Source organism: Zea mays, chromosome 8 (genome assembly GCF_902167145.1).
Source record: "Zea mays cultivar B73 chromosome 8, Zm-B73-REFERENCE-NAM-5.0, whole genome shotgun sequence".
NCBI classification, from domain to species: domain Eukaryota; kingdom Viridiplantae; phylum Streptophyta; class Magnoliopsida; order Poales; family Poaceae; genus Zea; species Zea mays.
Window position 1 is genome coordinate 161,408,351 of NC_050103.1, and position 16,483 is coordinate 161,424,833.

A 16,483-nucleotide genomic window follows, 5' to 3' on the forward strand; every position below is an offset into this window, starting at 1 on the left:
TGTCATTGAAAATGGTCGTTCATGGCTAGTTTCCACAAAAATGGGGTTTGTGTGGCCATTGATCCTCGACCAAAGGCTTGTACACTTCACCCCACATATGTTTTCTTGCCAGAGATCACATTCTAGGATTTCTAGTGGAGACCATTTCTTGGTCAAAAATCCGTTGGTGTTAGCCTTCGGTATTATTGAAAATGGTCGTTCATGGCTATTTTCAACTAAAATGGGGGTTGTGTGGCCATTTATCATCGACCAGAGGCTCATACACCTCACCCCACATATGTTTCCTTGCCATAGATCACATTCTTGGATTTCTGGTGGAGACCATTTCTTGGTCAAAAATCTGTACGTGTTAGCCTTCAGTATTATTGAAAATGGTCATTCATGGCTATTTTCGACAAAAATGGGGGTTGTGTGGCCAATGATCATCAACCAGAGGCTCGTAAACCTCACCCCACATATGTTTCCTTGCCATAGATCACATTCTTTGATTTCTGGTGGAGACCATTTTTTGGTCAAAAATCCGAATGTGTTAGCCTCAGTGTCATTGAAAATGGTCGTTCATGGCTATTTTCGACAAAAATTAGGGTTGTGTGGCCATTGATCATCGACCAGAGGCTCGTACACCTCAACCCACATATGTTTCCTTGCCATAGATCACATTCTTGGATTTATGGTGGAGACCATTTTTTGGTCAAACATTCGTAGTTGTTAGCCTTCAGTGTCATTGAAAATGGTTGTTCATGGCTATTTTCGACAAAAATAGGGGTTGTGTGGCCATTGATCATCGACTAGAGGCTCGTACACCTCACCCCACATATGTTTCCTTGCCGTAGATCACATTCTTGGATTTCTGTTGGAGACCATTTCTTGGTCAAAAATCCGTAGGTGTTAGCCTTCGGTATTATTGAAAATGGTCGTTCATGGCTATTTTCGACAAAAATGGGGGTTGTGTGGCCATTGATCATCGACCAGAGGCTCATACACCTCACCCCACATATGTTTCCTTGCCATAGATCACATTCTTGGATTTCTGGTAGAGACCATTTCTTAGTCAAAAATCTGTAGGTGTTAGCCTCTAGTATTATTGAAAAATGGTCGCTCATGGCTATTTTAATCAAAAATGGTGGTTGTGTGGCCATCTATCATCGACTAGAGGCTCGTAAACTTCACCCAGATATGTTTCCTTGCCATAGATCACATTCTTGGATTTCTGGTGGAGACCATTTCTTGGACAAAAATTCGTACGTGTTAGCCTTCGGTATTATTGAAAATGGTCGTTCATGGCTATTTTCGACAAAATGGGGGTTGTGTGGCCATTGATCATCGACCAGAGGCTCGTACACCTCACCCCACATATGTTTCCTTGCCATAGATCACATTCTTGGATTTCTGGTGGAGACCATTTCTTGGGAAAAAATCTGAATGTGTTAGCCTTCGGTATTTTTGAAAATGGTCATTCATGGCTATTTTCGACAAAAATGGGGGTTGTGTGGCCATTGATCTTCGACCAGAGGCTCATACACCTCACTACACATATGTTTCCTTGCCATAGATCACATTCTTGGATTTATGGTGGAGACCATTTCTTGGTCAGAAATCCATAGGTGTTAGCCTTTAGTGTCATTGAAAATGGTCGTTCATGGCTATTTTTGACAAAAATGGGGGTTGTGGGGCCAATGATCATCGACCAGAGGCTCGTACACCTCACCCCACATATGTTTCCTTGCCATAGATCACATTCTTGGATTTCTGGTGGAGACCATTTCTTAGTCAAAAATCCGTAGGTGTTAGCCTCTAGTATTATTGAAAATGGTCGCTCATGGCTATTTTCATCAAAAATGGGGGTTGTGTGGCCATCTATCATCGACTAGAGGCTCGTAAACCTCACCCAGATATGTTTCCTTGCCATAGATCACATTCTTGGATTTCTGGTGGAGACCATTTCTTGGTCGAAAATTCGTACGTGTTAGCCTTCGGTATTATTGAAAATGTTCGTTCATGGCTATTTTCGGCAAAATGGGGGTTGTGTGGCCATTGATCATCGACCAGAGGTTCGTACACCTCACCCCACATATGTTTCCTTGCCATTGATCACATTCTTGGATTTCTGGTGGAGACCATTTCTTGGGCAAAAATCCGAATGTGTTAGCCTTTGGTATTTTTGAAAATGGTCATTCATGTCTATTTTCGACAAAAATGGGGGTTGTGTGGCCATTGATCTTCAACCAGAGGCTCATACACCTCACTACACATATGTTTCCTTGCCATAGATCACATTCTTGGATTTATGGTGGAGACCATTTCTTGGTCAGAAATCCATAGGTGTTAGCGTTTAGTGTCATTGAAAATGGTCGTTCATGGCTATTTTTGACAAAAATGGGGGTTGTGTGGCCATTGATCATCGACTAGAGGCTCGTACACTTCACCCCACATATATTTTCTTTCCATAGATCACATTCTTGGATTTCTGGAGGAGACCATTCCTTCGTCAAAAATCTGTTGGTGTTAGCCTTCGGTATTATTGAAAATGGTCGTTCATGGCTATTTTTGACTAAAATGGGGGTTGTGTGGCCATTTATCATCGACTAGAGGCTCGTGCAATTCACCCCACATATGTTTCCTTGCCATAGATCACATTCTTGATTTCCGGTGGAGACCATTTCTTGGTCAAAAATCTATAAGTGTTAGCCTTCGGTATTATTGAATATGGTCATTCATGGCTATTTTCGACAAAAATGGGGGTTGTGTGGCCAATGATCATCGACCAGAGGCTCGTACACCTCACCCCACATATGTTTCCTTGCCATAGATCACATTCTTGGATTTCCGGTGGAGACCATTTATTGGTCAAAAATCTGTACGTGTTAGCCTTCAATATTTTTGAAAATGGTCATTCATGGCTATTTTCGACAAAAATGGGGGTTGTGTGGCCATTGATCATCGACCAGAGGCTCGTAAACCTCACCCCACATATGTTTCCTAGCCATAGATCACATTCTTTGATTTCTGGAGGAAACCATTTCTTGGTCAAAAATCTGAATGTTTTAGCCTTCGGTACTATTGAAAATGGTCGTTCATGGCTATTTTCGACAAAAATGGGGGTTGTGTGGCCATTGATATTCGACCAAAGGCTCATACACCTCACTACACATATGTTTCCTTTCCATAGATCACATTCTTAGATTTATTGTGGAGACCATTTCTTGGTCAAAAATCCGTAGGTGTTAGCCTTCAGTGTCATTGAAAATGGTCGTTCATGGCTAGTTTCGACAAAAATGGGGTTTGTGTGGCCATTGATCATCGACCAAAGGCTTGTACACTACACCCACATATGTTTTCTTGCCAGAGATCACATTCTAGGATTTCTGGTGGAGACCATTTCTTGGTCAAAAATCTGTTGGTGTTAGCCTTCGGTATTATTGAAAATGGTCGTTCATGGCTATTTTCAACTAAATGGGGGTTGTGTGGCCATTTATCATCGACCAGAGGCTCATACACCTCACCCCACATATGTTTCCTTGCCATAGATCACATTCTTGGATTTCTGGTGGAGACCATTTCTTGGTCAAAAATCTGTACGTGTTAGCCTTCAGTATTATTGAAAATGATCATTCATGGCTATTTTCGACAAAAATGGGGGTTGTGTGGCCAATGATCATCAACCAGAGGCTCGTAAACCTCACCCCACATATGTTTCCTTGCCATAGATCACATTCTTTGATTTCTGGTGGAGACCATTTTTTGGTCAAAAATCCGAATGTGTTAGCCTCAGTGTCATTGAAAATGGTCGTTCATGGCTATTTTCGACAAAAATTAGGGTTGTGTGGCCATTGATCATCGACCAGAGGCTCGTACACCTCAACCCACATATGTTTCCTTGCCATAGATCACATTCTTGGATTTATGGTGGAGACCATTTTTGGTCAAAAATTCGTAGTTGTTAGCCTTCAGTGTCATTGAAAATGGTTGTTCATGGCTATTTTCGACAAAAATAGGGGTTGTGTGGCCATTGATCATCGACTAGAGGCTCGTACACCTCACCCCACATATGTTTCCTTGCCGTAGATCACATTCTTGGATTTCTGCTGGAGACCATTTCTTGGTCAAAAATCCGTAGGTGTTAGCCTTCGGTATTATTGAAAATGGTCGTTCATGGCTATTTTCGACAAAAATGGGGGTTGTGTGGCCATTGATCATCGACCAGAGGCTCATACACCTCACCCCACATATGTTTCCTTGCCATAGATCACATTCTTGGATTTCTGGTGGAGACCATTTCTTAGTCAAAAATCCGTAGGTGTTAGCCTCTAGTATTATTGAAAATGGTCGCTCATGGCTATTTTAATCAAAAATGGGGGTTGTGTGGCCATCTATCATCGACTAGAGGCTCGTAAACCTCACCCAGATATGTTTCCTTGCCGTAGATCACATTCTTGGATTTCTGGTGGAGACTATTTCTTGGTCAAAAATTCGTACGTGTTAGCCTTCGGTATTATTCAAAATGGTCGTTCATGGCTATTTTCGACAAAATGGGGGTTGTGTGGCCATTGATCATCGACCAGAGGCTCGTACACCTCACCCCACATATGTTTCCTTGCCATAGATCACATTCTTGGATTTCTGGTGGAGACCATTTCTTGGGAAAAAATCTGAATGTGTTAGCCTTCGGTATTTTTGAAAATGGTCATTCATGGCTATTTTCGACAAAAATGGGGGTTGTGTGGCCATTGATCTTCGGCCAGAGGCTCATACACCTCACTACACATATGTTTCCTTGCCATAGATCACATTCTTGGATTTATGGTGGAGACCATTTCTTGGTCAGAAATCAATAGGTGTTAGCCTTTAGTGTCATTGAAAATGGTCGTTCATGGCTATTTTTGTCAAAAATGGGGGTTGTGTGGCCAATGATCATCGACCAGAGGCTCGTACACCTCACCCCACATATGTTTCCTTGCCATAGATCACATTCTTGGATTTCTGGTGGAGACCATTTCTTAGTCAAAAATCCGTAGGTGTTAGCCTCTAGTATTATTGAAAATGGTCGCTCATGGCTATTTTCATCAAAAATGGGGGTTGTGTGGCCATCTATCCTCGACTAGAGGCTCGTAAACTTCACCCAGATATGTTTCCTTGCCATAGATCACATTCTTGGATTTCTGGTGGAGACCATTTCTTGGTCAAAAATTCGTACGTGTTAGCCTTCGGTATTATTGAAAATGGTCGTTCATGGCTATTTTCGGCAAAATGGGGGTTGTGTGGCCATTGATCATCGACCAGAGGTTCGTACACCTCACCCCACATATGTTTCCTTGCCATAGATCACATTCTTGGATTTCTGGTGGAGACCATTTCTTGGGCAAAAATCCGAATGTGTTAGCCTTTGGTATTTTTGAAAATGGTCATTCATGGCTATTTTCGACAAAAATGGGGGTTGTGTGGCCATTGATCTTCGACCAGAGGCTCATACACCTCACTACACATATGTTTCCTTGCCATAGATCACATTCTTGGATTTATGGTGGAGACCATTTCTTGGTCAGAAATCCATAGGTGTTAGCGTTTAGTGTCATTGAAAATGGTCGTTCATGGCTATTTTCGACAAAAATGGGGGTTGTGTGGCTATTGATCATCGACTAGAGGCTCGTACACTTCACCCCACATATATTTTCTTTCCATAGATCACATTCTTGGATTTCTGGAGGAGACCATTCCTTCGTCAAAAATCTGTTGGTGTTAGCCTTCGGTATTATTGAAAATGGTCGTTCATGGCTATTTTTGACTAAAATGGGGGTTGTGTGACCATTTATCATCGACCAGAGGCTCGTGCAATTCACCCCACATTAGTTTCCTTGCCATAGATCACATTCTTGGATTTCCGGTGGAGACCTTTTCTTGGTCAAAAATCTGTACGTGTTAGCCTTTGGTATTATTGAATATGGTCATTCATGGCTATTTTCGACAAAAATGGGGGTTGTGTGGCCAATGATCATCGACCAGAGGCTCGTACACCTCACCTCACATATGTTTCCTTGCCATAGATCACATTCTTGGATTTCCGGTGGAGACCATTTATTGGTCAAAAATCTGTACGTGTTAGCCTTCAGCATTTTTGAAAATGATCATTCATGGCTATTTTCGACAAAAATGGGGGTTGTGTGGCCATTGATCATCGACCAGAGGCTCGTAAACCTCACCCCACATATGTTTCGTAGCCATAGATCACATTCTTTGATTTTTGGAGGAGACCATTTCTTGGTCAAAAATCTGAATGTTTTAGCCTTCGGTACTATTGAAAATGGTCGTTCATGGCTATTTTCGACAAAAATGGGGGTTATGTGGCCATTGATATTCGACCAAAGGCTCATACACCTCACTACACATATGTTTCCTTTCCATAGATCACATTCTTGGATTTATTGTGGAGACCATTTCTTGGTCAAAAATCTGTAGGTGTTAGCCTTCAGTGTCATTGAAAATGGTCGTTCATGGCTAGTTTCGACAAAAATGGGGTTTCTGTGGACATTGATCATTGACCAAAGGCTCGTACACTTCACCCCACATATGTTTTCTTGCCAGAGATCACATTCTAGGATTTCTGGTGGAGACCATTTCTTGGTCAAAAATTCGTTGGTGTTAGCCTTCGGTATTATTGAAAATGGTCGTTCATGGCTATTTTCGACTAAAATGGGGGTTGTGTGGCCATTTATCATCGACCAGAGGCTCATACACCTCACCCCACATATGTTTCCTTGCCATAGATCACATTCTTGGATTTCTGGTGGAGACCATTTCTTGGTCAAAAATCTGTACGTGTTAGCCTTCAGTATTATTGAAAATGGTCATTCATGGCTATTTTCGACAAAAATGGGGGTTGTGTGGCCAATGATCATCAACCAGAGGCTCGTAAACCTCACCCCACATATGTTTCCTTGCCATAGATCACATTCTTTGATTTCTGGTGGAGACCATTTTTTGGTCAAAAATTTGTTGGTGTTAGCCTTCGGTATTATTGAAAATGGTCGTTCATGGCTATTTTCGACTAAAATGGGGGTTGTGTGGCCATTTATCATCGACCAGAGGCTCGTACAATTCACCCCACATATGTTTCCTTGCCATAGATCACATTCTTGGATTTCTGGTGGAGACCATTTCTTGGTCAAAAATCCGTACGTGTTAGCCTTCGGTATTATTGAAAATGGTCATTCATGGCCATTTTCGACAAAAATGGGGGTTGTGTGGCCAATGATCATTGACCAGAGGCTCGTACACCTCACCCCACATATGTTTCCTTGCCATAGATCACATTCTTGGATTTCCGGTGCAGACCATTTATTGGTTAAAAATCTGTACGTGTTAGCCTTCAGTATTTTTGAAAATGGTCATTCATGGCTATTTTCGACAAAAATGGGGGTTGTGTGGCCATTGATCATCGACCAGAGGCTCGTACACCATTTCGACAAAATAGATCACATTCTTGGATTTCCGGTGGAGACCATTTCTTGGTCAAAAATGGGGGTTGTGTGGCCATTGATCTTCGACCAGAGGCTCATACACCTCACTACACTTATGTTTCCTTGCCATAGATCACATTCTTGGATTTATGGTGGAGACCATTTCTTGGTCAAAAATCCATAGGTGTTAGCCTTCAGTGTCATTGAAAATGGTCGTTCATGGCTATTTTCGACAAAAATGGGGGTTGTGTGGCCATTGATCATCGACCAGAGGCTCGTACACTTCACCCCACATATGTTTTCTTGCCATAGATCAGAATCTTGGATTTCTCGTGGAGACCATTTGTTGGTCAAAAATTCGTAGGTGTTAGCCTTCAGTGTCATTGAAAATGGTCATTCATGGCTATTTTCGACAAAAATGGGGGTTGTGTCGCCATTGATCATCGACCAGAGGATCATACACCTCACCCCACATAAGTTTCCTTGCCATATATCACAATCTTGGATTTCTGGTGGAGACCATTTCTTGGTAAAAAATCCGTAGGTGTTAGCCTTCGGTATTATTGAAAATGGTCGTTCATGGCTATTTTCGACAAAATGGGGGTTGTGTGGCAATTGATCATCGACCAAAGGCTCATACACCTCACCCCACATATGTTTCCTTGCCATAGACCACATTCTTGGATTTCTGGTGGAGACCATTTGTTGGTCAAAAATCCGTAGGTGTTAGCTTTCTGTATTATTGAAAATGGTCATTCATGGCTATTTTCATCAAAAATGGGGGTTGTGTGGCCATATATCATCGACCAGAGGCTCGTACACCTCACCCCACATATGTTTCCTTGCCATAGAGCACACTCTTGGATTTCTGGTGGAGACCATTTCTTGGTCAAAAATTCGTACGTGTTAGCCTTCGGTATTATTGAAAATGGTCGTTCATGGCTATTTTCGACAAAATGGGGGTTGTGTGGCCATTGATCATCGACCAGAGGCTCGTACACCTCACCCACATATGTTTCCTTGCCGTAGATCACATTCTTGGATTTCTGGTGGAGACCATTTCTTGGTCAAAAATCCGTACGTGTTAGCCTTCGGTATTATTGAAAATGGTCGTTCATGGCTGTTTTTGACAAAATAGAGGTTCTGTGGCCATTGATCATCGACCAGAGGCTCATACACCTCACCCCACATATTTTTCCTTGACATAGATCACATTTTTGGATTTCTGGTGGAGACCATTTCTTGGGCAAAAATCCGAATGTGTTAGCCTTCGGTATTATTGAAAATGGTCATTCATGGCTATTTTCGACAAAAATGGGGGTTGTGTGTCCATTTATCTTCAACTAGAGGCTGATACACCTCACTACACATATGTTTTCTTGCCATAGATCACATTCTTGGATCTATGGTGGAGACCAGTTCTTGGTCAAAAATCCATAGGTGTTAGCCTTCAGTGTCATTGAAAATAGTCGTTCATGGCAATTTTCGACAAAAATGGGGGTTGTGTGGCCATTGATAATCGACCAGGGGCTCGTACACCTCACCCCACATATGTTTCCTTGCCATAGATCACATTCTTGGATTTCTGGTGGAGACCATTTCTTGGTCAAAAATCCGTAGGTGTTAGCCTTCGGTATTATTGAAAATGGTCGTTCATGGCTATTTTCGACAAAAATGGGGGTTGTGTGGCCATTTATCATCGACCAGAGGCTCGTACACCTCACCCCACATATGTTTAATTGCCATAGATCACAATCTTGGATTTCTCGTGGAGACCATTTCTTGGTCAAAAATTCGTACGTGTTAGCCTTCGGTATTATTGAAAATGGTTGTTCATGGCTGTTTTCGACAAAAATGGGGGTTGTGTAGCCATTGATGATCGACCAGAGGCTCGTACACCTCACCCCAAATATGTTTCCTTGCCATAGATCATATTCTTGGATTTCTGGTGGAGACGATTTCTTGGTCAAAAATCCGTAGTTGTTAGCCTTTGGAATTATTGAAAATGGTCGTTCATGGCTATTTTCGACAAAAATCGGGGTTGTGTGGCCATTGATCATCGATCAGAGGCTCGTACACCTCACCCCACATATGTTTCCTTGCCATAGATCACATTCTTGGATTTCTGGTGGAGACCATTTCTTGGTCAAAAACTCGTACGTGTTAGCCTTCGATATTATTGAAAATGGTCGTTCATGGCTATTTTCGACAAAAATGGGGGTTGTGTGGCCATTGATCATCGACCAGAGGCTCATACACCTCACCCCACATATGTTTCCTTGCCATAGATCACATTCTTGGATTTCTAGTGGAGACCATTTCTTGGTCAAAAATCTGTAGGTGTTAGCCTTCGGTATTATTGTAAATGGTCGTTCATGGCTATTTTCAACAAAAATGGGGGTTGTGTGGCCATTGATCATCGACCAGAGGCTCATACACCTCACCCCACATATGTTTCCTTGCCATAGATCACATTCTTGGATTTCTGGTAGAGACCATTTCTTGGTAAAAAATCCGTACGTGTTAGCCTTCGGTATTATTGAAAATGATCATTCATGGCTATTTTCGACACAAATGGGGGTTGTGTGGCCATTGATCTTCGACCAGAGGCTCATACACCTCACTACACATATGTTTCCTTGCCATAGATCACATTCTTGGATTTATGGTGGAGACCATTTCTTGGTCAAAAATCCATAGGTTTTAGCCTTTAGTGTCATCCGAAAATGGTTATTCATGGCTATTTTCGACAAAATTGGGGGTTGTGTGGCCATTTATCTTCAACCAGAGGCTCATAAATCTCACTACACATATGTTTTCTTGCCATAGATCACATTCTTGGATCTATGGTGGTGACCAGTTCTTGGTCAAAAATCCATAGGTGTTAGCCTTCAGTGTCATTGAAAATAGTCGTTCATGGCTATTTTCGACAATAATGGGGGTTGTGTGGCCATTGATAATCGACCAGAGGCTCGTACACCTCACACCACATAAGTTTCCTTGCCATAGATCACATTCTTGGATTTCTGGTGGAGACCATTTCTTGGTCAAAAATCCGTAGGTGTTAGCCTTCGGTATCATTGAAAATGGTCGTTCATGGCTATTTTCGACAAAAATGGGGGTTGTGTGGCCATTGATCATCGACTAGAGGCTCGTACACCTCACCCCACATATGTTTCCTTGCCATAGAGCACACTCTTGGATTTCTGGTGGAGAACATTTCTTGGTCAAAAATTCGTACGTGTTAGCCTTCGGTATTTTTGAAAATGGTAGTTCATGGCTATTTTCGACAAAATGGGGGTTGTGTGGCCATTGATCATCGACCAGAGGCTCGTACACCTCACCCACATATGTTTCCTTGCCGTAGATCACATTCTTGGATTTCTGGTGGAGACCATTTCTTGGTCAAAAATCCGTACGTGTTAGCCTTCGGTATTATTGAAAATGGTCGTTCATGGCTATTTTTGACAAAATAGAGGTTCTGTATCCATTGATCATCGACCAGAGGCTCATACACCTCACCCCACATATTTTTCCTTGACATAGATCACATTTTTGGATTTCTGGTGGAGACCATTTCTTGGGCAAAAATCCGAATGTGTTAGCCTTCGGTATTATTGAAAATGGTCATTCATGGCTATTTTCGACAAAAATGGGGGTTGTGTGTCCATTTATCTTCAACCAGAGGCTGATACACCTCACTACACATATGTTTTCTTGCCATAGATAACATTCTTGGATCTATGGTGGAGACCAGTTCTTGGTCAAAAATCCATAGGTGTTAGCCTTCAGTGTCATTGAAAATATTCGTTCATGGCAATTTTCGACAAAAATGGGGGTTGTGTGGCCATTGATAATCGACCAGGGGCTCGTACACCTCACCCCACATATGTTTTCTTGCCATAGATCACATTCTTGGATTTCTGGTGGAGACCATTTCTTGGTCAAAAATCTGTAGGTGTTAGCCTTCGGTATTATTGAAAATGGTCGTTCATGGCTATTTTCGACAAAAATGGGGGTTGTGTGGCCATTTATCATCGACCAGAGGCTCGTACACCTCACCCCACATATGTTTAATTGCCATAGATCACAATCTTGGATTTCTCGTGGAGACCATTTCTTGGTCAAAAATTTGTACGTGTTAGCCTTCGGTATTATTGAAAATGGTCGTTCATGGCTGTTTTCGACAAAAATGGGGGTTGTGTACCCATTGATGATCGACCAGAGGCTCGTACACCTCACCCCAAATATGTTTCCTTGCCATAGATCATATTCTTGGATTTCTGGTGGAGACGATTTCTTGGTCAAAAATCCGTAGTTGTTAGCCTTTGGAATTATTGAAAATGGTCGTTCATGGCTATTTTCGACAAAAATGGGGGTTGTGTGGCCATTGATCATCGATCAGAGGCTCGTACACCTCACCCCACATATGTTTCCTTGCCATAGATCACATTCTTGGATTTCTGGTGGAGACCATTTCTTGGTCAAAAATCTGTAGGTGTTAGCCTTCGGTATTATTGTAAATGGTCGTTCATGGCTATTTTCAACAAAAAAGGGGGTTGTGTGGCCATTGATCATCGACCAGAGGCTCATACACCTCACCCCACATATGTTTCCTTGCCATAGATCACATTCTTGGATTTCTGGTGGAGACCATTTCTTGGTAAAAAATCCGTACGTGTTAGCCTTCGGTATTATTGAAAATGATCATTCATGGCTATTTTCTACACAAATGGGGGTTGTGTGGCCATTGATCTTCGACCAGAGGCTCATACACCTCACTACACATATGTTTCCTTGCCATAGATCACATTCTTGGATTTATGGTGGAGACCATTTCTTGGTCAAAAATCCATAGGTCTTAGCCTTCAGTGTCATCCAAAAATGGTTATTGATGGCTATTTTCGACAAAATTGGGGGTTGTGTGGCCATTTATCTTCAACCAGAGGCTCATACATCTCACTACACATATGTTTTCTTGCCATAGATCACATTCTTGGATCTATGGTGGAGACCAGTTCTTGGTCAAAAATCCATAGGTGTTAGCCTTCAGTGTCATTGAAAATAGTCGTTCATGGCTATTTTCGACAATAATGGGGGTTGTGTGGCCATTGATAATCGACCCGAGGCTCGTACACCTCACACCACATATGTTTCCTTGCCATAGATCACATTCTTGGATTTCTGGTGGAGACCATTTCTTGGTCAAAAATCCGTAGGTGTTAGCCTTCGGTATCATTGAAAATGGTCGTTCATGGCTATTTTCGACAAAAATGGGGGTTGTGTGGCCATTGACCATCGACCAGAGGCTCGTACACCTCACCCCACATATGTTTTATTGCCATAGATAAAAATCTTGGATTTCTCGTGGAGACCATTTCTTGGTCAAAAATCTATTGGTGTTAGCCTTCGGTATTATTGAAAAAGGTCGTTCATGGCTATTTTCGACAAAAATGGGGGTTGTGTGGCCATTTATCATCGACCAGAGGCTCGTACACCTCACGCCACATATGTTTACTTGCCATAGATCACATTCTTGGATTTCTGGTGGAGACCAATTCTTGGTTAAAAATCCGTACGTGTTAGCCTTCGGTATTATTGAAAATGGTCATTTATGGCTATTTTCGACAAAAATAGGGCTGTGTGGCCATTGATTATCGACCAGAGGCTCGTACACTTCACTCCACATATGTTTCCTTGCCATAGATCACATTCTTGGATTTTTGGTGGTGACCATTTCTTGGTCAAAAATCCGTAGGTGTTAGCCTTCGGTATTATTGAAAATGGTCGTTCATAGCTATTTTTGACAAAAATGGGGGTTGTGTGGCCATTGATCATCGACCAAAGGCTCATACACCTCACCCCACATATGTTTCCTTGCCATAGACCACATTCTTGGATTTCTGGTGGAGACCATTTGTTGGTCAAAAATCCGTAGGTGTTAGCCTTCGGTATTATTGAAAATGGTCGTTCATGGCTATTTTCATCAAAAATGGGGGTTGTGTGGCCATTTATCATCGACCAGAGGCTCGTACACCTCACACCACATATGTTTCTTGCCATAGATCACATTCTTGGATGTCTAGTGGAGACCATTTCTTGGTCAAAAATTCGTACGTGTTAGCCTTCGGTATTATTGAAAATGGTCGTTCATGGCTATTTTCGAAAAAATGGGGGTTGTGTGGCCATTGATCATCGACCAGAGGCTCGTACGCCTCACCCCACATATGTTTCCTTGCCATAGATCACATTCTTGGATTTCTGGTGGAGACCATTTCTTGGGCAAAAATCTGAATGTGTTAGCCTTCGGTATTTTTGAAAATGGTCATTCATGGCTATTTTCGATAAAAATAGGGGTTGTTTCGCCATTGATCTTCAACCAGAGGCTCATACACCTCACTACACATATTTTTCCATATATCACATTCTTGGATTTATGGTGGAGACCATTTCTTGGTCAAAAATCCATATGTGTTAGCCTTCAGTGTCATTGAAAATGGTCGCTCATGGCTATTTTCGACAAAATAGATGTTCTGTGGCTATTGATCATCGACCAGAGGCTCATACACCTCACCCCACATATGTTTCCTTGCCATAGATCACATTCTTGGTTTCTGGTGGAGACCATTTCTTGGTCAAAAATCCGTAGGTGTTAGCCTTCGGTATTATTGAAAATGGTCATTCATGGCTATTTTCGACAAAAATGGGGGTTGTGTGGCCATTTATCTTCAACCAGAGGCTCATACACCTCACTACACATATGTTTTCTTGCCATATATCACATTCTTGGATTTATGGTGGAGACCATTTCTTGGTCAAAAATCCATATGTGTTAGCCTTCAGTGTCATTGAAAATGGTCGCTCATGGCTATTTTCGACAAAATAGATGTTCTGTGGCTATTGATCATCGACCAGAGGCTCATACACCTCACCCCACATATGTTTCCTTGCCATAGATCACATTCTTGGTTTCTGGTGGAGACCATTTCTTGGTCAAAAATCCGTAGGTGTTAGCCTTCGGTATTATTGAAAATGGTCATTCATGGCTATTTTCGACAAAAATGGGGGTTGTGTGGCCATTTATCTTCAACCAGAGGCTCATACACCTCACTACACATATGTTTTCTTGCCATATATCACATTCTTGGATCTATGGTGAAGACCAGTTCTTGGTCAAAAATCCGTAGGTGTTAGCCTTCAGTGTCATTGAAAATAGTCGTTCATGGCTATTTTCGACAAAAATGGGGGTTGTGTGGCCATTGATAATCGACTAGAGGCTCGTACACCTCACCCCACAAATGTTTCCTTGCCATAGATCACATTCTTGGATTTCTGGTGGAGACCATTTATTGGTCAAAAATCCGTATGTGTTAGCCTTCGGTATTATTGAAAATGGTCGTTCATGGTTATTTTCCACAAAAATGGGGGTTGTGTGGCCATTTATCTTCGACCAGAGGCTCATACACCTCACCCCACATATGTTTCATTACCATAGATCACAATCTTGGATTTCTCGTGGAGACCATTTCTTGGTCAAAAACTCGTACGTGTTAGCCTTCGGTATTATTGAAAATGGTCGTTCATGGCTATTTTCGGCAAAATGGGGGTTGTGTGGCCATTGATCATCGACCAGAGGCTCGTACACCTCACCCCACATATGTTTCCTTGCCATAGATCACATTCTTGGATTTCTGGTGGAGACCGTTTCTTGGTCAAAAATCCGTAGGTGTTAGCCATCGGTATTATTGAAAATGGTCGTTCATGGCTATTTTCGACAAAAATGGGGGTTCTGTGGCCATTGATCATCGACCAAAGGCTCACACACCTCACCCCACATATCTTTCCTTTGCCATAGATCACATTCTTGGATTTCTGGTGGAGACCATTTCTTTGTCAAAAATCCGTAGGTGTTAGCCTCTGGTATTATTGAAAATGGTCGTTCATTTTTGACCAAGAAATGGTCTCCACCAGAAATCCAAGAATGTGATCTATGGCAAGGAAACATTTGTGGTGTGAGGTGTACGAGCCTCTGGTCGATGATCAATGGCCACACAACCCCCATTTTGTCGAAAATAGCCATGAACGACCATTTTCAATAATACCGAAGTATAACACGTACGAATTTTTGACCAAGAAATGGTCTCCACCAGAAATCCAAGAATGTGATCTATGGCAAGAAACATATGTGGGGTGTGGTGTACGAGCCTCTGGTCGATGATAAATGGCCATACAACCCCCATTTTTTATCAAAATATCCATGAACGACCATTTTCAATAATACCAGAGGCTAACACCTACAGATTTTTGACCAAGAAATGGTCTCCACCAGAAATCCAAGAATGTGATCTATGGCAAGGAAACATATGTTGGGTGAGGTGTATGAGCCTCTGGTCGATGATCAATGGCCACACAACCCCCATTTTTATAGAAAATAGCCATGAACGACCATTTACAATAATATCGAAGGCTAACACCTACGGATTTTTTACCAAGAAATGGTCTCTGTTGGGACTATGCTTCGTCGCCGAAGGTCTTGTAGGAAGAAGCGGCTTTCGGCTGAAGCTGTTTGTATGAGATGGCCGAAGGTTCCTCTTCATGAAGCTTCGGTATTACAAACCGACTTAAAGGTAGAATGACCTTTTAGTCCATAAAGGTCTGAGTCAATGTTGTAAACTTTTATGAGGGGCATAATTGTAATTCCTTACAGGTTGTGTCCTGTGCCTATAAATAGTGAACAGTATTCCTTTACTGTTCACGCATTCTTGTAATTGCAATTGCATCATTCGGGAATCAATCTTTGTCAAGGTAGAGGTATAACTGTATTCAATGATTCAATATATTAAGTAAATATAATATGATTCATTTATGATTCATTTACCTTGATACCCTTCATTTTATGTTATCTTATACAATCTATTAAAATTCAATTACGAAGACTTAACCTTTGTAATCGTATTCTCATCAACCTTCGTCCAAGGTTCATTATCCTCAAGGGAATAATGCTTCGTGGACGAAGGACGTTAACATTT